This window comes from Equus caballus, chromosome 7 (assembly GCF_041296265.1).
Source record: "Equus caballus isolate H_3958 breed thoroughbred chromosome 7, TB-T2T, whole genome shotgun sequence".
NCBI lineage: Eukaryota > Metazoa > Chordata > Mammalia > Perissodactyla > Equidae > Equus > Equus caballus.
The window spans coordinates 43,650,790-43,676,206 of record NC_091690.1 but is presented as its reverse complement, the minus strand read 5'-3'; positions in this window follow the sequence as shown (position 1 = coordinate 43,676,206).

The following is a 25,417-nucleotide window of genomic DNA, read 5'->3' as shown; positions in this document are numbered from 1 at the left end:
AATGAAACAACAATAACAATAACACAAACCACTGGTTTGAAGTCTGAAGGCCCAGGTCCAAGGCCTGGTTTCTTCTTTCTGTGGTTCAAATCCTGGCTCTGCCACTTCTACAGCTGTGGTCCTGAGCAGTGAGTTCATCTCTCTAGGCCTCACTGCCTGCATTTCTAAAATGGGAGTAACTGTAATACTGACCTTGGTAGGTCATGTTAGTGTTAAATGTGAATAGGTATAAAGTGCTCACTCAGCTTCCTACAGAGCAAGTGTACAAGGAATCATAGCCCCTGTTACAATCACTAGGTTCTAGAGACCAGACTTGCAGAGGGCAGGAAGCAACACCATCTGCTCCTCCTGGAGGCTTCAGCTTATTGCTCTGTAAGAGCCACAAGGTGGCACTCAGGCCAGACCTTTGACAAATGTGATCCTCATTTACAGCCTGAAGATAATACAACATGACCAGGGGACAGGTCCCCAACTCCTATAAGACAGTGTCCTACCACAGTGGAGACAGAGATTGGCTGTGAGAATTGGACTCTGGGTTCCCACAACCCTTCCCCGTGGAAAAGCTCCCTTCACTTGACACAATAAGCTTCACAGAGGAGTTCAAATCCCATTTCATTTTTAAGGGATAGAATCCTTTAAAAAGCATGCTCAATCCCTTCTACTCTAAGATGCATTTAGAGTTAGGAAAATTCTCATCCCTTGGAAATGGGAAATTTACTTTCAAACAATCAATAACAAAGATCATAAAGTTTTATGCTATTCAGGGAATTCATTGGAGTTGCTTAGAAGAAATTAAAATGAATGTTCAAGAGATTTTTTTAGACTTGCAAGAATATTAAACAGTGTAAACAGCAATGAGAAAATAGTCAGTGAGAGAGCATGTTGAATGCATTTGCATTTTATGAATGGCAAATGTTTCCTGAAATTACCATAAGACTTGAAATACTAAGCAAAATGAACGTAGTCAAACAGGTTTGTGGAGAAGGCAGAGAGGAAGGAAGCCGTAGGAGAGATGAGTTGTAGCTCTTTGGTAGCACATTTTTCTCTCTTATCTGGTAGTCCTGGAAGTCAGCTCAGGCCTGAGCCATCTGGCTGAGCTGGGTGAGGTTGGGCTGGGTTGGTAATATGTGAGAAAGTGAGCTAATAAAATAGAAATAAGGAAGTCTCCCTTGCTCGCTGAGGTTTTATCTTATGGTTGTGGGGAGAAAGAGGAAAGATGTGTATTTGAAGTTCACTCATCTGTTCAATAGCTGTAAATGTCTAAGGACTATATCAGTTGCCATGCCACTCTCTCTCTATTTTGTAAAGACCCTTCCCTCTTGAAGCTCCTCCCCTCTGACCACCCAGAGGCCCCTGACCTCTCTGCTCATTATTGCCATCCGCTGTCATCCTGACCCATCCTGCTGTTGCACTGAAGACTTCAGCACCTGCTTACTGCCTCTTCTCTGCCCGAATCCAGTCATCATTCTCTGGGCTCTACCTTCCACGTGATTCCTCATGCCTTAACTTCCCATTTTCAGGAAGCTTTTCTTCCACTCTACAGTGGCCATCCACTCTCATTGTCATAGCCTGGATATTCTGTAACCAAAGACTGCTTTGATCACATAGCCTACTTGGACCACTACATTTATCCCTGGGACCACTGGCTCATGTAACCTGACTGCAATAATTCTTCAATCTCATCAAAATTTCCAATCCATTGATCCCACAGCTTTTCTTCTATCTATTCAGGCCCTCTAATGTTTATTTTCTTCATTATCTTTCTTTAATCCATTATTAACGTTACAGTTGGCTTCCTTATAATTAAGCTCAGCCTCCTCATTGTAGTGATTTTGCTAAACTGCAAATCCTGGAAGAGCCCAACCATCTACCTTCTTCATGACTGCACTGGTGCAACTGACTGCTGTTACAGAGAAGTAAATCCCCAGTGAAACAAACTCGATCATGGTGAATTCACCATCACCTCTCTAGAAATGGCCTGGGAATCCTCCTATGTGTCTCATGTAAGCTTATCCTGCCACTACTCTCAATAGCCAGACCACATATTCACCAGTTCCCCTCTCTCAGTATTAGCTGATGCCTTTGCCTCAAAACTCTTGGGAAAATAAAATCTATCCATTAAAAATTCCCTCAGTGTCCCAAAGAGGAAAAATCTATAAACTTTAAACAAAAAATGTTGCTCATAGCAAAATAGAGGAAGCACAACTCCTCCTGTTAAAAGTGGCTATTTCCCATGCCTCTACTTTACGCCAGACTTGATCTCAGTGCTTGATTTATTTCATCTCATTAAATCAAGATAAAAATAGGCAAATACTTTTAATATTTTTTAACCCTGGAGGAAACTATGGCACAGAGAGTTTCAATAGTTTTCCCAAGTCAAACATTAGAAGTTCTCTTGCCTGGAAGAGCAAAGACTTAACATGGCATTGCCCCAATTTCAGGGTCTCTTATTTATGCCCTGAACCAGATAGGGAGAATATATACATATCTTCTATTGATTACCTCTAGACAATAAATTTTACTCAAGGAAGCTGCTTCACTTTGTCACAACAAGGCCTAAGGAAAAGATAGGGATGATGCAGCCCAAACCCATTCCCACTGCAATAAACAATTCTCAGAGAGCATGTCCTACTCAGGGGCAAAGCTCCCTCTGAGCATATGAGCTCTGCCCAAATCCTGGGGTGTGGATATGAAGAAAGGAAGGAGCAAATATGTTGTTGCATCATGTTTTCTAATTTTTATGTTTAATTTATTTTATTGAAGTTACATTGCTTTATAAAATTATGTAAATTTCAGATGTACGTCATTACATTTCCACTTCTGTATAGGCTACATCATGTTCACCACAAGTCTAGTTGCCATCCATCATCATACACATGTACCCCTCTACCCCTTTTGCCCTCGCCCTGTGTGCTGCCCCTCTAGTAAGCACCAACCTTTTCTCCATACCTATGTGTTTGTTTTTGTTTATCTTCCACATATTGGTGAAGTCATATGGTAATAGTCTTTCTCCATCTGACTTACTTTGCTTAGCATAATACCCTCCAGGTTCATCCATTTTGCCACAGATGGCATGATTTCTTTCTTTCTTTTTTTTTTTTTGTGAGGAAGATTAGCCCTGAGCTAACATCTGTTGCCAATCTACCTCTTTTTGCTTGAGGAAGATTGTTGCTGAGCTAACATCTGTGCCAATCTTCCTCTGTTTTCTGTATGTGGGACGCTGCCACAGCATGGCTTCATGAGTGGTGTGTAGGTCCATGCCTGGGATCTGAACCTGTGAATCCCAAGCCACTGAAGCAGAGCCTGTGAAGTTATGCCTCTGGGCTGGCCCCAATTCATATTTTTTTAATGGCTGAGTGGTATTCCATTTTATGCATACATGTACATATATAGACCACATATTCTTTATCCATTTATCTGTCAATGGCACTTAGATTGCTTCTAAGTCTTGGCTATTGTGAATAAAGCTTCAGTAAACATAAGGATGCGTATATCTTTTCAAATTAAAGTTTCACGTCCTTTGGATAATTACCTAGAAATGGAATAGCTAGATCATATGGTATTTCTATTTTTAATTTTTTGAGAAATCTCCATACTATTTTCCATAGTGGCTGCACCAGTTTGCATTCCCACCAGCACCGTTTCCTTTTTCTTTACATCATTTCCAACATTTCTTATTACTTGTCTTTCTAATAACAGCCCTTCTGATGGGTGTGAAGTGATATCTCATTGTAGTTTTGAATTGCATTTCCCTAATAGTTAATGATATTGAATGTCTTTTCATGTGCCTATTGGCCATCTGTATATATTCTTTGGAAAAAAATGTTTGTTCATATCCTCTAACCATTTTTTAATTGTGTTGTTTTTCTTTGTTGTTGTTGAAGTATATGATTTCTTTATATATCTTTGATACTAACCCCTTATCAGACATATGATTTTCAAATATTTTCTTCCAGTTGAAGGGTTGTTTTTTCATTTTGTTGATGATTTCCTTTGCCATGCAGAAGCTTTTTAGTTTGGTGTAGTCCCATTTGTTTATTTTTTCTTTTGTTTCCTTGGTCTGAGGAGACGTGGTATTCAAAAAGATGCTGCTAAGATGGATGTCAAAGAGTGTACTGCCTATATTTTCTTCTAAGAGTTTTATGGTTTCAGGTCTTATATTCAAGTCTGTAATCCATTTTGAGTTAATTTTTGTGTATAGTGTAAGATGACGTCTACTTTCATTCTTTTGCTTTTGGCTGTCCAGTATTCCCAGCACCATTTATTGATGAGACTTTCCTTTCTCTGTTGTATGTTCTTGGCTCTTTTGTCAAAGATTAGCTATTCATAGAAGTGTGGTTTTATTTCTGGGCTCTCAATTCTGTTTCATTGATCTGTGTGTCTGTTTTTCTACCAATACCATGCTGTTTTTATTACTAGAGCTTTACAGTATATTTTCAAATCAGAGAATGTGATGCTTCCATCTTTGTTCTTTTTTCTCATGATTCCTTTGGCTGTTCAGGGTTGTTCCATATACATTTTAGGATTCTTTGGTCTATTTCTGTGAAGAATGTCTTTGGGATTCTGATTGTGATTAGATTGAATCTGTAGGTTGCTTTAGGTAATATGGATATTTTAACTATGTTAATTCTTCCTATCCTTGAGCATGAAAAATCTTTCCATTTCTTTAGATAATCTTCATTTTTTTTCCAATAATGCCTTATGGCTTTCAGTGTATAGGTCTTTAACCTCTTTGGTTGAATTTACCCCTAGGTATTTTGTTCTTCTTGTTGCGATTGTAAATGAGATTGTATTCTTGATTTCTCTTCCTGCTAGTTCATTGATAGTGTATAGAAATATGACTATTTTTGTATGTTGATTTTGTACCCTGAAACTTTACTGTTTACATTAATTATTTCTAATAGTTTTTTGGTGGATTCCTCAGGATTTTCTGTATATAGAATCATGTCATGTGCAAATAGTGACAGTTTTACTTTTTCCTTTCCAATTTGGATCCCTTTTCTTTCTTTCTTTCTTTTGCCTAAATGATCTGGCTAGGACTTCCAATGCTATGTTGAATAAGAGTGGCAAGAGTGGGAATCCTTATCTTCTTCCAGTTGTTAGAAGAATAGCTTTCAGTGTTTTACCATTGAGTATAATGTTGACTGTGGGTTTGTCATATATGGACTTTATTATGTTAAAATAATTTCATTCCATACCAATTTTATTGAGAATTTTTATCATAAATGGATGTTAATTCTTTTCAAATGCTTTCTCTGCATCTATTGAGATGATCACATGATTTTTATTCCTCATTTTGTTAATGTGGTGTATCACGTTGATTGATTTGTGAATTTTGAACTAGCTTTGCATCCCTGGAATAAATCCCACTTGATTGCGGTGTATGGTCCTTTTAATGTATTGTTGTATTCAATCTGCTCGTATTTTGTTGAAGATTTATGCATCTATGTTCATCAGCAATACTGACCTGTGATTTTCCTTTTTTGTGTTGTCCTTGTCTGGTTTTGGTATCAGGGTAATGTTGACCTCATAAAATGAGTTAAGAAGTATCCTGTTCTCTTCAATTTTTGGAAGAGTTTGAAAAGGATAGGAATTAAATCTTTTAATGTTTATTAGAACTCATCAGAGAAGGCTTCTGGTCCTTGACTTTTGTTTTTTGGGAGGTTTTTTATTCCTGTTGCATTCTCTCTACTTGTGATTGCTCCATTCAGGTTCTCTATTTCTTCTTGATGGAGTTTAGGGTGGTAGCATGAGTCTAATAATTTGTCCATTTCTTCCAGGTTATCCAGTTTGTTGAAATAGATTTTTATAGTATCTCAGAATCCTTCATATTTCTATGGAATCCATTGTAATTTCTCCTCTTTCACTTTTGATTTTATTCTTCTGAGCCTTTTCTCTTTTTTCCTTAGTGAGTCTAGCTAAGTGTTTGTGAATTTTATCTTTTCAAAGAACCAGCTCTTAGTTCGTTGATCCTTTCTAATGTCTTTTTAGTCTCTATTTCATTTATTTATGATCTGATTTTTATTATTTGTTTCCTTCTACTGACTTTGGGATTCATTTGTTCTTCTTTTTCTATTTCTTTTAGGTATAGTGTTAGATTGCCTATTTAAGATTTTTCTTGTTTCCAGAGGTAGACCTGTATTAATATATACTTCCCTCTTAGTACCATTTTTTGCTGAATCCTGTAAGTTTTGGCATGTTGTATTTTCATTTTCATTTGTATCCAGGTACTTTTTGATTTCTCCTTTGATTTATTCATTGATCTCACAGTTGTTCAGAGCATATTGTTTTGTTTTCACATAATTGTGGCTTTTCCTGTTTTCTTCTTGTAGTTGACTTCTAGTTTCATATCATTGTGGTTGGAAACATGCTTGATATGATTCCAATCTTCTTAAACTTTTTGAGGTTTGTTTTATTTCCTAGCATATGGCCTATCTTTGAGAATGATCCATGTGCACTTGAGAAGAATGTCTGTTCCACTGCTTTTGGATGGACTGTTCTATATGTGTCTATTAAGTCTACCTGGTCTAGTGTTTCATTTTAGGCTAATGTGTCCTTGATGCTCTGTCTGAATCATCTATCCACTGATGTAAGTGGGATGTTAAACTCCCTACTATTATTGTGTTGCTGTTAATTTCTCCCTTGGTCTGTTAATAGCTGCTTTATACACTTTCGTGTTCCTATGTTAGGTGCATATATATTAATAAATATTATGTCTTCTGGGTGGAATGTCCCTTTTATCATTATAAAATATCCATCTTTGTCTCTTGGTATCCTTTTTGGCTTGAAGTATATTTTGTCTGATATAAGTATAGCTACACCTTCTTTCTTTTTGTTGCCATTTGCTTGGAGTATTATCTTCCATCCCTTTACTCTGAGCCTATTTTGTCTTTAGAGTGGAGATGTGTTTCCTGGAGGCAGAATATTGTTGGGTATTATTTTTAATCAATCCAGCCACTCTGTGTCTTTTTATTGATGAATACAATCTATTTACATTTAGAGTGATTATTGATATATTAGGACTTAAAACTGCCATTTTATCTTTGTTTTCTGGTTGTTCTATATTTGCATTGGTTCTTTTTCCTTGTATTTCTGTCTGCCATTTCAGTTTTGTGGTTTTCTGTGATAGTTTTCTCTTTATTTATGTTTTATGACTCTTCTCTGATTTTTCATTTTGTAGTTAGCATGAGGTTTCTATAAAAGATCTCATAGATGAGGTAGTCCTTTTTCTGATAGCCTCTTATCTCCATTAGCCTAAGTAGGTCCTGTCCTTTTCCTCTTACCCTTCTATGTTTTTGTTGTCACAAATCATTCCTTTTTGAGTTGTGAGTTTGTGACCAAATTGGACTGGTTATATTATATTTGATGCTTGCTTTCCCTTTATACTTTAAGTGTTTACTAGCCTATTTTGATATACAGTTGTCATTTTCTGATTCTGTCTGTCTTTTTATCACCTTACTCAAAGTTTTGTACACCTTTGCTTTTTTGTTTCAGGTAGGAGGGCTCCTTTCAACATTTCTTATAAGGCAGTTCTAGTAGCAATGGACTCTCTCTGCTTTTGTATGTCTGGGAAAATTTTTATTTCTCCTTCATATCTGAAGGATAACTTTCCTGTATAGAGTATTCTTGGCTGATAGTTTTTTCTTTCAATATTTTGAATATATTATTCCACTCTCTCCTAACCTGTTGAGTTCCTGCTGAGAAATCCGCTGATAGCCTGATGGAGGTTCCATGGTAAGTTATTTTATTCTCTCTAGTTGCCCTTTATATTCTGTCTTTTTCATTGATTTTTGATAATTTTAATATAATGTGCCTTGGAGAAGGTCTTTTTGTGTTGAGACAATTAGGAGTTCTATTAGCTTCATGTACTTGTATATCCAGTTCCTTCTCTGGGTTTGGGAAGTTCTCAGCTATTATTTCTTTGAATATGCTCTCTGTTCCTTTCTCCCTTTCCTCTCCTTCTAGGATACCTATTATCCTTATGTTGCTTTTCCTAACTAGGTTGGATATTTCTCATAGAATTTCTCCATTTTTTTTAATAATCTTAATTCTCTCTCCTCTTCCACCTGAATCATTTCTAGATTTTTACATTTGAGCTTGCTAATTCTCTCTTTCATATGATCTGCTCTATTTTCAATGCTTTCTACTTTATTTTTTATTTCATTAATTGTGTTGTTCATCTCTAGAATTTCTTTTATTTTTGCTGGGAGGGTAGGGTTTAAATCTCTTTGGGAAAGTACTCCTTCTGTTTATTAACTGTATTCCTGAGCTTCTTTCTGAGTTTTTTTGTAACTTGGGTTTCTTTATAAGTTATTTTGAATTCTTTGTCAGTTAGATCCTAATCTGTGACTCCACATTTGGTTTGGAGAGTGTCATTCTCCTTCCATTCTGCCATGTTACTATAGTTCTTCATGGTGCTTGACGAGTTGTTTCTCTGCCAGTGCATTTGTGGTAGTAACCACCTTTCTTGTTTGGGTACAGCATTGGCTACTTTGGTCTGAGCTGTGTCTGGTTGTATTTGAGAGCCTGCACTTTCTGTCCTCTACTGCCTCTTTGGTAAAGTACTCCTTCTCTTTCTTAATTGTATTCCTGAGCTCAGTGAACCTTCTTTCTGAATTGTTTTGTAACTCGAGTTTCTTCATAAGTTATTTTGAATTCTCCAACAGTTAGATTGTAATCTTCTGTGACAAGGCCAGAGGCATTGTCAGTGCCCTCCTTGTACTGCATGTGCCTCTGAGGTTGCTGGTTCCTTGCTGCTTACAATGTTCCTGAAGTTGCAGGTCTTGCCACTGGGGTCACCAAGCTGTGAGCACTTCTGCTGCTTCTGGGGTCATCTGGGTCTCATGTTCCCCAGCTGGCTCTCCATTGTCTTGGGTGGTGCTGCCAAATGCATCACTTATGCTGCTGCTCCTGGGTTGTCTAGGGGTGCTGGCTTTGCCACTGCTGGGAACACTGGATTCATAGGTGTTGCTGCCACTGCCAGGGGTCCAGAGTCTTGTGTGTAGCCCCTTCTGCTGGTAGGGCTGGTGTCAGAGGTGCCACCACTTGGTGCTGAGTCATGGGTTCCACTGTGGCTCCTGAAGCTTCAGGTCCCAGGGTGCCACCCACCACTGCTGGGGGAGGAGGGGCTAAGCTGTGGCCACTGCTGCTCCTCCTGCAGCCTCCTGTATGTGCTTATTTGAAACCTCAGGTCATGGCCCTACTGCCACTACTAGGAGTATCCACATTTTGGATGCAGCCTGCCCCCCGTGCTGGAAGGACCAGTGTCAGAGTCGCCACTGCATGGGGAGGAGGAGTTGGCTGCTCCCCTGGCTCCACTGCCTCCTGGAGGTCCAGTCCACCAACCTTCAGATGTATAGATGTATGGATCTCTCAGGTGTTCTGGTGTGCTGTACAGACAGTCCTTTGTTGGTCCTACTGGCTGTAACTTAGAGGGGAAGAGCCAAAGGGAACAACTCACTCTGCCATGATGCTGGTATCACAAGTTGCATTACATTTATTCACAGAAAATTTTTAAATGTTTCGTTAATTCTAAGGATCTTGGCAAACTCTCAAAGCCTAAAAGAACTCGGAGTTCTAGATTGGAAATTATCTCTGAAGGAGAGGTTAAACTTTCACTGAAAAATATAGGCCTGATTGCAAGCCTTGGGTTCAACCTCTTTACTCACTAAGTTTGGGGCCAGAGCTTCTCACATTGCCCCAAATGGGAAAAATGGAGGCCCCCTTTTTGTGTCCAATACATTCCTTGATCTTGACACTGATGAAAAATGTAGACTAGAGGAAGATAGGAGACATTGAAAATTAGAAGCTGGGGGGATTGTCAAAGTAGAATTATAGCCTGGTGGATGGGAAGACTCTCAGGAGGTTATCCAGTTCACCCCGTCATTTTATCAGCAAGGAAACTGGAGTCCAGAGAGGTTGTATGCCTGTCTGAGATTGTACTGTGCTAGTGTTAGGCCCAAACCAGGAGGCCAGATTCACCAGCCCGGTCCTTATTACTGCCACTCAGCTGTCTTATTCTCTTGTACTATATGGAAAGCTGATATGTAAAAGAAGATGCTAATTAAAGAAATTGGGTACATTTACTCTTGATTTTGTTGTCAATGACTGTTTTTGTTCTCTGGAAAATTAACCTCTGAGAAAAAAAAACTGGCTGTCCATAGAGGTGTACAATGCCAAGGACTGGGACATTAATCTTTCATTCACCCTGAATACAATATTTTTTTTTAATGAGTGAAGATACTTGCAAGAATACTGTCCTTTAATGCTCCTTAGAATACTTTATCCAGGAAGGCAAGGGAATTTCCTTCCCTGAGATTCAGTCTTGAGAAAGAGATTCCATCTTCTATTCTCACCCCTACCAGGACATGTCAGGGTATTGGAGGTAGACTGATTAATCTTATTGACAAATAGAAATGGAAAGCACTAGGAGTTATTGGAGTATATAAAGAAGCCATTTGGTGTAAACCTAATTCGGCCTGACTTTGTTTTTTCCAAAAGGGCCTGACCGTGGCCATTGAGCAGGCATTGTGTATCTGCTTTAAACATTTCTTATGGCAAGAACAAATGCCCTTAAGATAAAGGTGCAACTTTCCCCCACACTGTCAGTTTCTTAAGGATAAGCATCTTTCCTTAGGCTAGGAACTGATTGCTGCGCTCGCCTTTGACAACCCAGCTCACCTGTGACCACCCAGCTCAAGACAACAGATCTGCCACCCTGCTGTGTCCACCAAGACAGCAGACTTACCTGCTGTGTCCATCAATCACTGTGCTGACAGAGCAGTCTCGCGACTATTGTAAAAGGGACGTTTCAATCCTATGTGAAACATCCTCATTTGAGGGTATATAACCACTCTGTACACCCCACTTCTTCAGTGTCCTTGCTTTCTTCTCAAAGAAAGGCCCTGGGCCATGGTCCTCACATTTTAGCTCAGAATAAACACACCCAAATTTTCATTTATAGATTGGTTATAGATTATTTTCATTGGCATAAATTCTGGAAGCTAAAGACACCCTCTTGACTGGCAGGGTTGGTCAGCAAAGCCTTCCTGAAGGGGGTGCTGTGAGCACAGCTGGACCTGCTGTAGAACCCAGCATGTGGGGGTGTCTCCTCTCTGCAGCTCCACACAACCTCTCCCTGCTTCCTCTCTGCTCTCCACCCCAGCCCCTGCCAATCAATCACTCTGTCATTACCAAGGAGTGGTTGATCCCCAATGAGAGCTTTATATTATGATTGAACCAGCTGCTCCTTGGGTCACTTATGTTATTTCTCTGTCCCTTTGACAGGGGCCTCTAATCATTCTCTCTTTTGCTCTCTTCCCTGGACTCAGGCCACAAATCTCTGCTTGCCCATTAAAATGTCAGAACACTGGGGAGAACCTTCATGAGTGGGATTAATTGTCAGACATCACTCTGCTGTCTTCCACCTTGCGTGGTGACTTCTCCCAGTGGAGGAGCAATTTATTCTGAGCCTACTGGGTCCCATCATCAGGAAACTTTGGCAGTCAGATTGGTCAAGGTTTCGGCTGGCTTGGCAAACTGATAAGAAAGAGGAAAGAGAGGGACAAAAAGCTGCTGCCCCAGGTGTGGGGAGTCTCTGTAATCTCTGCATTGACCTGGATGGTCACTTCAAGTCCTGGCCACTATGTGACCAGCCCTGGTGTTAAGGATACCCCAGTGCAATAGGAAGAGTTTTCTCTGTGTAGGATTCCTGCCCATATTTCCTATTGCACACACATTGATTTTAAGATGATTTCTCTGGGAAAAGGAGAAAATTTTCTCTACCCTGGCATTTTGTATTCACAGAGAGGACAGCAATTCAGCCTCGATGGGTTACATCCTTACCATGACCTTCATCACCTTTGATCTTCAGGTTACTCCAGTCATGGGGACAATAGCTTTCCTTTGCTTATTTTGTAAGCTTGATGTGAGGAGTAAGTGAAACATGTAAAAGAAAAGATTTGGAAAATTCACTAATTTCTTTCCATTCTGAACATAAAAAACATTAATGAAAAAAAGTCTTTCCTGAGGCAATTTTAATCATTGTCATTTCCATTTTTCTTTGCTTTGTCTGAGTGTGGCAGTGGAATGAATCAGTGCAAAGCATAAGATTAATGAAATTAGAATGACAATCCAGAGCAATCACCCGTAAACCCACAGCCTTGCAGCGCCCCTCAACTGAGCTGTGAGTTTAAAGCACCTGGGGATGTTTTCACAAGGTCTGATTCAGCAGTTCTCAGGCAGGGCCTAATTTTCTGAATTTCCAGTAAGTTCATAGATATCACTGACACTGCTGATCCAGGAATCTCACAGCAGTCAGTAAGGACATAGAAGGCTGGTCTGGGGAATATCCTGAACTTATCTCCCATGCACAGGAAATTCCCAAAGGAGGAAGAGGAGGAGGAGGAGGAGAGGAGGAGGAGCTAACATGTATTAAGTGCTTATGATGACCCAGGAAAAGTCTAAACGCTTTCTTTGCAATATCTCATTTAATATCTGTCAACCTACAAAAACAGAAACCCGTTTAAGTGTCAAATCTTTATTCGGGATCAAAGAATTATAATATGGGGAGCACAGACTCAGGTAGAAACTCAAATAGTGTCCTGCTAGGGAATAAAAGTCAGGGGCTTTTAAAGGCAAAGAAGGGAGATTGTATTGCAAGAATGTTAATTGGAGTTGGAGGCAGAGAGCTAGTCTCGGCTGAATGTTGATTGAATATTGATTCCATCTTCGGAAAGCCCATAATCCTGTCTTTGGGATCAGGATGTCCCTCCTGTTGCCATTTGGGACCAATCCTAAGGATTGGCCCAGTCCAAGGTTCAAGAGAACAAGGCAGTTTCTCTGGAAAGGCAGCTCTGACTATGTTTAAAATGGCTCCACTGTAGTCAGTTTTGACACATCAAACAAACCCATGAGGTTGAACAGTTATTATTCTCAGATTACAAATGAGGTCATAGAAGTTTGAAAAAGAAAACAGAGCAACTTTTCTCAGCTAACAAAAAGAAGAATCAAGATGTGTCCTCAGGCAGTCTAAACCCAGAACCTGGGCTGTTAGTTATTTCATTATAGTTATGAAGAGGAAACATTTGAAAACAAAACAAGACAAGTAGAAAATAAGAGCACTGTCGATGAAAATAATCCATAACCAATCTATAAATGAAAATTTGGGAGAGCTTATTCTGAGCTGAAATCTGAGGACCATGGCCCAGGGCCTTTCTTCCCAAAGGAAGAAAGGGCACCGAAGAAGCAGGGTGTACAGAGTGGTTATATACCCCCAGAGAGGATGTTTCACATAGGATTGAAATGTCCCTTTTACAATAGTCACAAGACTGCTCTGTCGGCACAGCGATTGATGGAAACAGCAGGTAGGTCTGCTGTCTCGATGGACACAGCAGGGTGGCAGATCTGCTGTCTTGAGCAGGGTGGTCACAGGTGAGTTGGGTGGTCAAAGCTGAGCACAGCAATCAGTTCCTAGCCTAAGGAAAGATGCTTATCCTTAAGGAAATGCCACTGTGGGGGGAAGCTGCACCTTTATCTCAAGGGCCTTTGCTCTTGCCATAGGAAATGTTTTAAAGCAGATATGCAATGTGTGCTCAATGGCCACGGTCAGGCCCTTTTGGAAAAAACAAAGTCAGGCCAAATTAGGTTTACATCAAATGGCTTCCTCATATACTCCAATATATCCTATTGCTTGCCATTTTTATTTGTCAGCATTTTGTGATCTTCTTCAAATATGAAAATTATATTTTCTAAAGAAAATACTACTAGCTAATTTTTTGGCCTGCTACTTTTCAGTGATGAACAATGTGGACATCAGATCATAAATTTGGTTGTTTCAAATCCAGCACTGCCCAGGGGCCGGCCCTGTGGCTGAGTGGTTAAATTCACACACTCCACTGCAGGTGGCCCAGTGTTTCGTTGGTGCCAATCCTGGGCGCAGACATGGCACTGCTCATCCAGCCATGCTGAGGTGGCATCCCACATGCCACAATTGGAAGGATCCACAACTAAGAATATACAACTATGTACCGAGGGGCTTTGGGGAGAAAAAGGAAAAAAATAAAATCTTTAAAAAAAAAATCCAGCACTGCCCAAACATTGTCCAGTCATGCATTGCCTCATACATTTTCATCCACAAATTGTCCTCCTCCTCCATCTGCCCCATCCCTCCCACTTACTCTTTGTTCTGGAAACCTGTCCACCATTCAAAAACCAAACCAAACAAGCTGCAAACTTCCTCTTTTCTCATATGCTCTTCACCAAGTGCTTCATTCCACCCCTTTCCTTTGCTGAAGTCTCTTTATCTTCTGTGGTCATGGACACTTTTTTCTTTTCTCCATAGGAAAATGTCCATTCTCCTAGCCTCAATTTCATACACACAATAACAACATTGACAGCCACAGATCTTACTCTCCTTGAAATATTAGTCATGTTCGCTGTCTCCGCTGCAATCTGGCTGCTGTAACTATATCACTTGTTAGTATCAGAAATGTATCCACATTTACAAATATTTCTGTATTTTACTCAAAATATCTCAGGCACTGAGACAGTTGACTATACTCTCTTTGAAAGTTTGCTCCCTCTTTCCTCTTGGCTTCCTTGGCATTACTCTCTTCTAGATTTCTTCCTTTGCTTTTGTGAATTTTTCCCCATACATATTTTTATTGTGGTAAAATTTACATAACATAAAATCTACCATTCTAACAAGTTTAAGTGTACAATTCAGTGGCATTGAATACATTCACGATGTTGTACAATCATCACCAGTATCCATTTCCAGAACTTTTTTATCATCTCAAACAGAAGGTCTATACCCATTAAACAAAAACTTTCTATTCTCCCATTTCCCTTCCGTCTGGCAATCTCTCCTATACTTTCTGTCTCTATGATTTTGATTTTTCTAAGTAACTCATATAAGGGGAATCATGCAATATTTGTCCTTTTGAGTCTGGCTTATTTCACTTAGTATAATGTTTTAAAATTTCATCCATGTTGTAGCATGTGTCAGAAATTCACTGCTTTTTAAGGCTGAATTATACTGCACTGGGTGTATATACAACGTTTTGTTTATCCAGTCATCTGTCGGTGGGCGTGTGGATTGTTTCCACGTTTTGGCTACTATGAATAATGGTATGAACATTGATGTACAAGTATCTATTTGAGACCTTGCTTTCAATTCTCTTGGACATACACATAAGATTGGAATTTCTGAGTCAAATGGTAATTCTACATCTAATTTTTTGAATAATTTCCAAACTTTTCCACAATACACACGGGTTCCAATTTCTCCACATTCCCACCAGGACTTATTTCCCCTCTTCTTTTTTTATTAAATAATAGCACTTTGATTAAATGTGAAGTGGTATCTCATTTTAATTTTGACTTGAATTTCCCTAATGACTAGTAATGCTGAGAATCTTTTCATGAGCTTATTGGCCACTGGTATATCTTCTTCATTTGCATTTTTTCAATTGGGGTATTTGGTTTGTATTGTTGAGTTGTAGAAGTTCTTTATATGTTCTGAATATTAATCCCTCATCAGATATATGATTTGCAAATGTTTTCTACCATTCTGTAGGTTGTCTGTTCACTCATTGATAGTGTCCTTTGATGCACAAAAGTTTTTAATTTGGATGAAGTCCAATTAACCTATTTTCTCTTTTTATTTTTCCTGTGGCTTTAGAGTCACATCCAAGAAATCTGCGCCAGACCTAATGCCATGAAAATATTATGCTATATTTTCTTCTAAGGGTTTTAGCTTTTATGTTCATCTTTACTCCATTTTGAGTTAATTTTTGTATATGGTGTAGGGTAAAGATTCAACTTCATTCTTTTCCATGTGTATATCCAATTTGCTCAGCACTATTTATTGAAAAAAACTGTTCCCCCATTGAATGGCCTTGTACACTAGTCAAAAATCAATTGATTCTATATGCAAGGATTTATTTCTGGGCTCTCTATTTTATTTTATGGGTCTATATGTCTGTTTATGCTAGTTCCACACTGTTTTGATTACCATAATTTTGTAGGAAGTTTTCAAATCATGCAGTGTAAGTCTAACAATTTTGTTTTTCTTTTTCAAGATTGTTTTGGTTATTCAGGTTTCCTCGAGATTCCATAAGAATTTTAGGATTTTTTTTAAACTTCTCAAAAAAATGCCATTGAGATTTAATAGGGATTACATTGAATCTGTAGATTACTTTGGGTAGTATGATCATCTTGATAATATTAAGTTATTCAATCCATGAATGTAAAATCTCTTTCCATTTATATATGTCTCTTTAATTTCTTTTAGCAATGTTTTCTGCTTTTAAGTATACAAGTCTTTCATCTCCTTGGTTAGATTTATTCCTAAGTATTTTATCTTTTCACTGCTATTGTAAATGGAATCGTTTTCTTAATTTCCTTTTGATATTATTCATTGCTGATGTATAGAAACACCACTGATTTTTTCATGGTGACTTTCCATCCTATAACTTAGCTAAACTGTCGTTCGCTCTAACAGCTTTTTTTTGTGGAATCATTAGGGTTTTTTACATATATGTTTCTCTTATCTGTTAACAAAGATAATTTTATTTATTTCTTTCCAATTTGGATGCCTTTTACTTATTTTTTCTTGCCTAATTGCTCTGGTTAGAACTTCTAATATTAGCTGAATATAAGTGGTTAATGTGAGCAAACTTTTCTTGCTCCTTATCTTTCAGGGAAATCTTTCAATCTCTCACCATTAAATATGATGTTAGCTATGCAATCTTCATATATTTTGAGAAAATTTTGTCCTATTCCTATTTTGTTCAATGTTTTTTATTATGCAAGAATGTTGAACTTTGTTAAATATCTTTTCTGCATTAATTGAGAAGTTCATGTGGTTTTTCCTTCCTTCTGTTAATGTGATGTTATACATTGATTGATTTTAATATGTTGAATCAAACTTACATTCCTTGCATAAATCCCGCTGTTTTCATATACAATGCTTTTAACATGCTGTTGGAATCAGTTTGCTGATATTTTGTTGAGAATTTTTTAAAAGATTTTATTTTTCCTTTTTCTCCCAAAACTCCCAGTACATAGTTGTATATTTTAATTGTGGGTCCCTCCAGTTGTGTCATGTGGGATGCCTGAGGAGTGGTGCTGTGTCAAGCCCAGGATTCGAACTGGTGAAACCTGGGGCCGCCAAAGCAGAGCACAGGAACTTAGCTATTCAGCCATGGGGCTGGCCCCCTTGAGAATTTTTGCATCCTTAGTCATAAGGTATTTTGATTTATATTTTCTTTTCTTGTGATGTCTTTGTCTAACTGTGCTATCAAAGTGTTTTGCCCTCTTCTATTTTTTTAAAGAATATGAAGAGGATTGGCATTAATTCTTTAGGTGTTTGGCAAAATTTGCCAGTGAAGCCATCTGGTGGCAGTCTTCTCCTTCTTGTTACCACTCTCTTGGAGATCACATTCTATTGGGTAACAAAATGGCATAGAAACAGTTACAGTAATCTATTAGGAGTGTCTTGATAGAGGAATATGTGAGCTGTTATCAGAGAATCCTAGACATACAATGCAGACTGGGAGGGTCAGGGAAGACCTCTGTGGGAAGGAGACCTCCAAGGTGAGTCCTGGTAGAGAAGAAGTTAGCAGGAGAGGTAAGAAGGGAGAGATTTGAGGGCAGTTTTGATGGCGTGGAGGGGTGAAGAAGTATGGCATATGTGTGCAGCTGCAAACAGTCCAGAGTGAAAAGGGGGGAAGATGTGAGACGAAGAGTGGAAGAAGGATGACTGGAAAGATGTTGAGGGGAAGAGGAAGGTGAATTTCATCATAAAGATGGTAGAAAACTATGGAATAAATATAAGAAAGGGCATGTCATGGCCAGGTTTGATGTCTAATAATAATAATAATAATAGCATCTGCTTTAAGATCTTTCCACAGTGTAGAGAATGGCAAACCAGTGTTAGATTGACCAGTAAAGGCCAGCAGGGGAGGGAAGGATGAGCAGGTCATATAAGATAACAAATGAGGCAGGTCTGGCCTATCTAAAGGGATTGGGTTTCAGGGAAAAGAATCTGGGAGATAAAATAGGACCTTTCCTTCACGTGAATTTCTTTCTACCACTCCTCCCAGTCCATCTCCTCCACCACAGTCTAGATACAGCCCTTGAAGATACAGCCCTTGACTTGTTGCCTCATCCATGATTGCTTCTCAGTTCTTTCAAACATCATGCAATCTTCTCTCCCACTAAACACCTAAAACACTATGTTCTTGTCTTGTACATTTATTTCTTCACTAAACATTTACTTAACATGTTAAATATTTTAGTTATCATTCTGGACATTGAGATACACAGAAAATAAAACATAAACAGGAATTTACTGTGCAGTATGCTCATTTATATACTTGGGTTATTCCATAGTCTATCACTTTCCATGTGATGTGGGCAAGTTATGCTGCATTTTCAAGCCTTTACTTCATTGTCTAGGAAAATGGAGATTGTAATAACTATATAAAAGTTTGTCAAATTAAGTGAAATACCATTTGTTAATCACTTAGCACAGAGTTTGATGTGTAGTAGTATAGTTGTTACATAGTGTATACTGCTATATAGTCGTGTCCTTCTCTATTTCCTCTGGATTACAAAATGGAGACTGTATTGGTCATCTTCTCTTTTTACTGTTGCACTGAGCCTAGTTCTAAAGCCACAGGATTTAACACATGTTGGCTACAATGATTTACTTAAGAGTAAAGACACAATCCCCAAGAAAAGACCATCCTATCTTTTCAGACCAGAAGTGTATACATTCGGCCTTCAGAGACCAACTCAACTGTCTAATTCTGACACCAGGGGAAGCATTTCCTGAGATCTGGCCCAGATCATTCTTACAGAAGTTTCCATGAGTAATTGGTGCAAAGATCAGCACCTAGTCCCACCTCAGTTAATATGAATGTGATGGTATCTCCGTGCTGGAAGACCCTCATTCCAGATCTTTCCAGGTGAGATGTGAAGGAAGTGAATGGATATCCAAAGTTTTCAGAGGTTGTAACGTTGAACTTGTTCCAACAAGGTAGCTCATGAGAACTACCCATGGAAGAACAGGAGCTCTAGTTTGCTGGGGCTGTTTCATTGCATGACTTCACCAAGCACACAGGTCCTGACCTTTTCATCTTTTCTTTCTCCATCCCTTCCTCAGCACTCCCTCATTTCTACCTTTCTTCCCCTTCCCCTATGTATTAGTTTCCTACAATGCTGAAACAAATCACCACAAATTTAGTAGTTTAAAACAACTGTAATGTATTATCTTACAGTTCAGGAGGTAAAAAGTCTAAAATGGATCAGCAGAGCTGTGTTCCTTCTCAAGGCTCTCAAGAGAATCCATTTTATTGACTTTTCCAGTTTTTAGAGGCCTTTCAGATTGGCGTCTCTCACTTGGCAATATGCTCTTAAGTTTCCTCCATGTCTTTTGATGGCTTTATAGCTCATTTCTTTTTATTGCTGAGTAATTTTCCATCATATGGATTACCACAATTGGTTTATCTGTTCAGATTTTGGAGAAATTCTCAGTTGCTTACCAGTTTGGGCAATTATGAATAAAGATAAAGCCTTTGTGCACATTTGTGTCAGATCTCTGTGTGAACATAAGTTTTCAAATCATCTGAGTAAATACCAAAGTGCCTAATTGCTGGATAATATAGTAAGAATATGTTTAATTTTGTAAGAAACTGTCTTTAAAAGTGGCTGCATTTTGTATTCCCACCAGCACTGAATTAATTCTCTTGTTGCCCCACATCCTCGTCAGCATTTGGTGTGGTCAGTGTTTTGGACTTTAGCTATTCTAATAGGTGTGTAGTGGCATCTCATTGTTGTTTTAATTTGAAATTCTCTAATGACATATGATGCTGAGTTTTTTCGTACGCTTATATGCCATCTGTGTATCTTCTTTGGTAAAGTTTGCTCAGACATTTTCCTCACTTTTTGATTGAATTGTTTGTTTTCTTATTGTTCCAGTTTAAAAGTTCTTTGTTTATTTTGAATACCAGATTTTTATCACATAAGTGTTTTGCAAAGCTTTTTCTCCCTGTCTATGGCTTGTTTCATGTGTTTTTTGATCATTAATATATCTTTTTGTGAAGTGTCTGTTTACATATTTTCCCCACTTTTTCCTGGGTTGTTTGTCTCTTTATTATTGACTTGCAGAAGTTTTTAAAAATATCTTGGCTACTCATTCTTTATTAGATGTATATTTTGTGAATATTTTCTGTGGTTTATCTATACGTTTTCTTAATGGTTTCTCTTGATGGGCAAAATTTTAAATTTAATAAAGTCAAATTTATTATTTTAATATATATTGCTTTCTTTAAGCTCTCTTAAAAAATCTTTAACTACTATCTAGTCTTAAAAATATTTTTCTGTGTTGTCTCTAAAGGCTTTATGATTTAGCTTTAATGTTTACGTCAGTGGTCTATCCAGAATTAATTTTTGTGGATGGTATACAGTATAGTAAGAGAACAGAAGAATAAAACTGTAAAATACTCAGAGTGACTGGGATTGTGAGCAGGCATGTGCAGGGTCCAGTGAGGGCACAAAGGAGGCAGGGTTGAGGGATGACCTCATGAAGATGACTCCAGAGCTGAGTGTTCAAGAATGAAAAAGATGTGATGGGCAGATCAAATGGAAAGGGAATTGTAGGAGAAGACACCAGGTGAAAATGAATGGAGGAATAAAATATCATGGCCTGGCCAAGGAACTTTCAATAGCTTATGGACCAAAAAGCGAATATTTGGTAGAGGCAGAGGAGGAAGGACAGTGTTTGAGGCAGTATTGGAAGGGTGTTTGAGAAGGTGGATCTCTGGGCTTGTCACCCTTCCTTTATCTAAGAAACCACATCCCTAGCTTATTAATTGTTTACCTCCAGCTCCATCCCTCCATGAAGCATTCGCCCATTTCCACTCAGCTTTACTCAGAATAGACCCAGACCAGGGCAATTTCCTCTTTTACTCCTGATTTCACTTCGGTCTCCTCTTTCCCTCACCTGAGACTCCCAGCAAATGATGAAGCTCAGTTATTTCTAGAAAGGTTCTAGACTCTAGGCGAGAAAGTCTCTGCCTGGGCCCCAAGACCAGTGAAACAAAAATCTCACCTCTCTCTCATTTCAGAATCATCGAGAACTGGTACTGAAAGAAACTAAATACACTTAGAGTTAATATAATGTCTTCACAAACCAACTGGCTGTCTGAACAAAATTAAGTGTGTTCTTTTGTTTCTGGCTGGACACAGTGGAGATGGGGAAAACTGCTCTGTGTGTGTGCAAAAAGAGGACAAAGTATTCCAACATCTTTTAATTTGCAAAGCTTAAAAAAATATGCACAAGGATAGAAGGCATGTGTGCTACATGCTGCCTGAGACTTAATATTAGTTTTGAATGATTTATATGAAATTCAAGACTTTCCTATAAATTTTTCATAATTTATTTAATTAAATAGCTTTTTAACTTTCATTAAATGCATTTATATAGAATGTAATGAGATTAGCAGAGAACCAGTTCTGTAATACATGAGGAAGATTTCTTTTATGGAATTCTAATGACATGTCAAGAGACAGAGCAGCAAGAGATAGAGAAAGAGACAGAAAGTGGAAAGGAGCAGAGGGAGGTATGGGAGACCAGGGAGGCTGGTACTGACTGGTCTAAAGAGAAAGAAGGTACAGAAATTTGCAGGAAGATTGTAAGCTTTCCAATACTGGGGCAAGCTTGTTTTTCATGTTTGTTCTGAAGAGTACTTAGAACTGTGTGAGGCACAATGTTTGTGTGAAATAAGTATTCAGTGGACTTGCCTCAATCCAACAGTTAGGACAGAGGGAGAAGGCAGCAGATGCAGAGTTGAAGCCTGAGCTGGGGAGAAGGCAAACCACAGTGGAGGGCAAAGTGGGGTGGGTAACAGACAGGGCACAGAAATAAAGTAGGAAGGCAAGCAAGAGATGGAGGAGGGCAGGAAATAAGGGTACAGAAAGGAAGGAGAAAGTGAACAGATGACAAAGAGGGGCAAAAGGAGGAAAACAGAGGTCAGGGGTTTGGTGATATTCCCACAGATTGGAGGGTCCTCACAGGCCACATCCTAAGGACGTGCTAACCTCATCCCCCGGCCATAACCCAAAGTCTGGACTCCCACCCTTTCATGTAGCTTAGAGGTACTCTGTTCATCCCAACCAGCCCCATCCTGTGCAGCTCTGAGTGCACCTGGAGACGCTGTTTTCCAAGAGGACCATAGACCACGTGGCGGGAGTGGGGAAGGTCCTCTGAGCTGGTACCTGAGGGCAGGTGCAGGCACTCTTTCTCTGGGAGGGCAAGACAGCCAACTCTTGTGGATGACATCCCCACCTCCAAGTCAACTCAGCTCAATAAACAAGTGCTGGTCAAGGACTGTGCTGAGTGCAACAGGAAAGCGAGAAGAGCATCAGGGCAGATCATTTTTACAATCTAGTATGTAGAGGGAGGAGAGTAAAAAATTGTTAGACATCTATCGTATATCACACACTGTGCTAGGTGTTTGGAAAATCATTTAACCTGCAGAACTATGTAAAATAGGTAATATTATCCCAAGTTTTAAAGATAAATAAACTAAGGTTCAGAGATTTACAACTTGTCCAAACCACAAGTGTGGATTAAGACAAGTATGTAAATGAAGATAATATAAGTTAAAGTCCTACTCATCCTTTCTTGTGACCCAATGTGCAGTACAGTGCCTACAAAATGTCAAGATTGTCAATAAATATTTATTGAATGGATGAGTAAAGTAAGATAAGTGCCTAAAGAACTCTAAAGTGAAGGGGAACTATATTTAGTTCTGGAGAACTAAGGAGATGTCATGGGACTGGTGACATCCAGGGTGTTCTTTTAAGGATATACAGACTGTGATGAGCAGGGATGATGTGTGGGCAGAGAGGAGAAAAATCTAGGTACCAGAAGGACCCCAATTTATTTGTAAGGTGAGTCCCTGCTGCCAGCCCTCTGTTTTGGTCAAGTCAATCCAATTTGTTTTCCCAAACTACATGACGGATGACATTTATCAGCCCTGCTCTATGCAACATGTTTTAGACAGATGGAATGAGAGAGTGCTCTCTGATTTAATTGTCAATGACATAGCAGGCTCTGGGTCAATAATAGATTGGATCACAAAATAAGGATTCAAAAATAATTCAGAAAAGATAGGCTGAAGCCAATAAATTTGACATTTACAGAGATAAATGTAGAGTCACTTATTCAATAAGCAGTATGGAGGGCACCTGGGTTTCGGGACCCATGTAGCTCCTTGGGGTCAAGAGGAGCTGATATTTGAGCTGAGTTGTCAAGAAACAAGTAGGGGCTCTCCAGACAGAGAAGATGGGATAAAGCCCTCCAGGAAGAAAAATGGCATGAACAAAGTCGTAGAGGCACAGAAAGCGTGATGTTCAGGGAGGGCTGAGTGGTTTATTTATTTATGTATAAATGTGTATCCAGTGTCACCCACGAGCCAAGCAAGGGCTAGATGCTGGGCACATGGCACTGAGTCACAGACTTCACATTTTTGCATAGACCTGTGCTATAAAGGAAAGTGACAGAGTAACAGGGTGACTTCACAGAGACTAACATGTGGACGGCACTTACTGTAGAAAAAGATAAGGGGTCAAAGAGGATGACCAGCATATACCGGATTACCAAGAGCTGCTCCTGTTTTATCACTGAGAGTCCAGCATCCTGGGAATGACTTTGGTCTGGGCAAACCAGGATGTCTGGTCACACTAGCAGGGAAGTTTCCTCAGAGGCGGTGACAACTCCACCAAGACTCTGTGGATGCCAGTAGGTCAACTTTACAAAGATCTGGGGGCAGTTCAATAGGATGAGGGGTCAGCATGTGCAAAGCCCTTCAGGAACGTTTTCCACAGCAATCCTTGCAAAGTTTTACCTCTCTCCCAGCCCCCAGCTTCATCCTGTAGGCATCTGAACATTGCAGAAGGTCTGGCTGACCTCTACAGGGCTGTTATAGATATCAGTGAGCAAAGGTGCGTGGAGGAGACAAAGGCCTGCTTCGATTGTCGCTCTCGGCAGGCCCACAGCCCCTCAAAAGCAGCATGTCCAAAGCTGGTTCTCCTCCCCACACTTTTTTCTTTCTCTCAAGTTCCCAGTCTCCGTGACCCACACCACTGTCTGACTCTCAGCTCTGGCACTGGCCTCTGCTTTCCCTACAGCCAGGGCGGGTTCTTTGGATCGCCCTTCCCTACAGCCAGCAGTTCCTGCACATTCACCCCAGCTGCACAGTTGCTCCCATAGCAGCCTCTCACTATCTCCCTCTGATAGATTCTGTGCACTGTGGACAGCAAGATCCTAAAAGGCTGACCTACAGCCTAACAGAAACCAATAGATTTTGGTTGTTATAATCGTCATCATTGAAAGGAAAACCAGGCCATAACATGTTCTTGCTTAGGCTCCTTCAAAAGCTCTCTTTTGCCTTCATGATAAAACCCATGATTCTGGCCCTACCTGTATTTCCAGCTGCAGTTTTATCACTCTCCATCTGACACCTTCCCCTGTCGCCCTGAACTCTGCAGCTGTACTCACTTTCAACATCCTACACCCTCAATATCTTGATCTTTATGCAGGAAATTCCTCTTCCTCTCCTTCCTGGCCAAGTCCATCTCATCTACCAGGACTCAGCCCAGATGTTCCTCCTCAGGGAGGTTCTCCCTGTCCTTCCCCATCTGCTTACTCCATTGGTATACAGCCCTAGACTTTCCTCCACCACAGTGCTTCCCACAGTTTACTGGGCCTTGTTCTCCCAGTGGAGGGCGCTCTCTGGGTCTCATTGACACCTGTGACCCCAGCGCCAAGCACAGCTCAAAGCACATGGTAGATGCTCAGGAAATGTTTGCCGAATTAATGAGGAATTTCTTCCCTGGCTAAGAAGCTCTTTTCCTCCTTGTCTTTCTTTAACAAGTTTTTCTCCTACATTCCTAGTTCAAGTTCTCTTGGGATCTTTAACAGCTCCTTCCCCTCACCTCCCCACCCCTGACTCCTCTGCTGCTCCAGCACTTGGCCCCTTGAATATTTAAAAACTGCTTGCATTTCTGCCTCTTCCATGCTGTGCTGCACGGTGGGCTGCTCCAGGGAAGTGGTAGTCTTGTTCATCTTTGTACACTCAGTGCTTTGCATAGTGCCTGGCAAGGAGCACTCAGTGAGAATTTGCTGAAGATTGAGTGAAGGGAAAGAATTCTGTGCAGGTAGCCAAACGCCGCCCACTTCAAGAGCAAGGAAGAGCAATCCTTCCTTTTGTTCAGAATGAAGACAACAAGCCCACATGTCTGTCTGCACAACTTTTGGAGCTGGATATGGATAGTCTAAAATAAGGAAATTCACTGATGATTCCCAACTTTTAGATTTTCTTTCACTACAAAGGCACAATTAAGA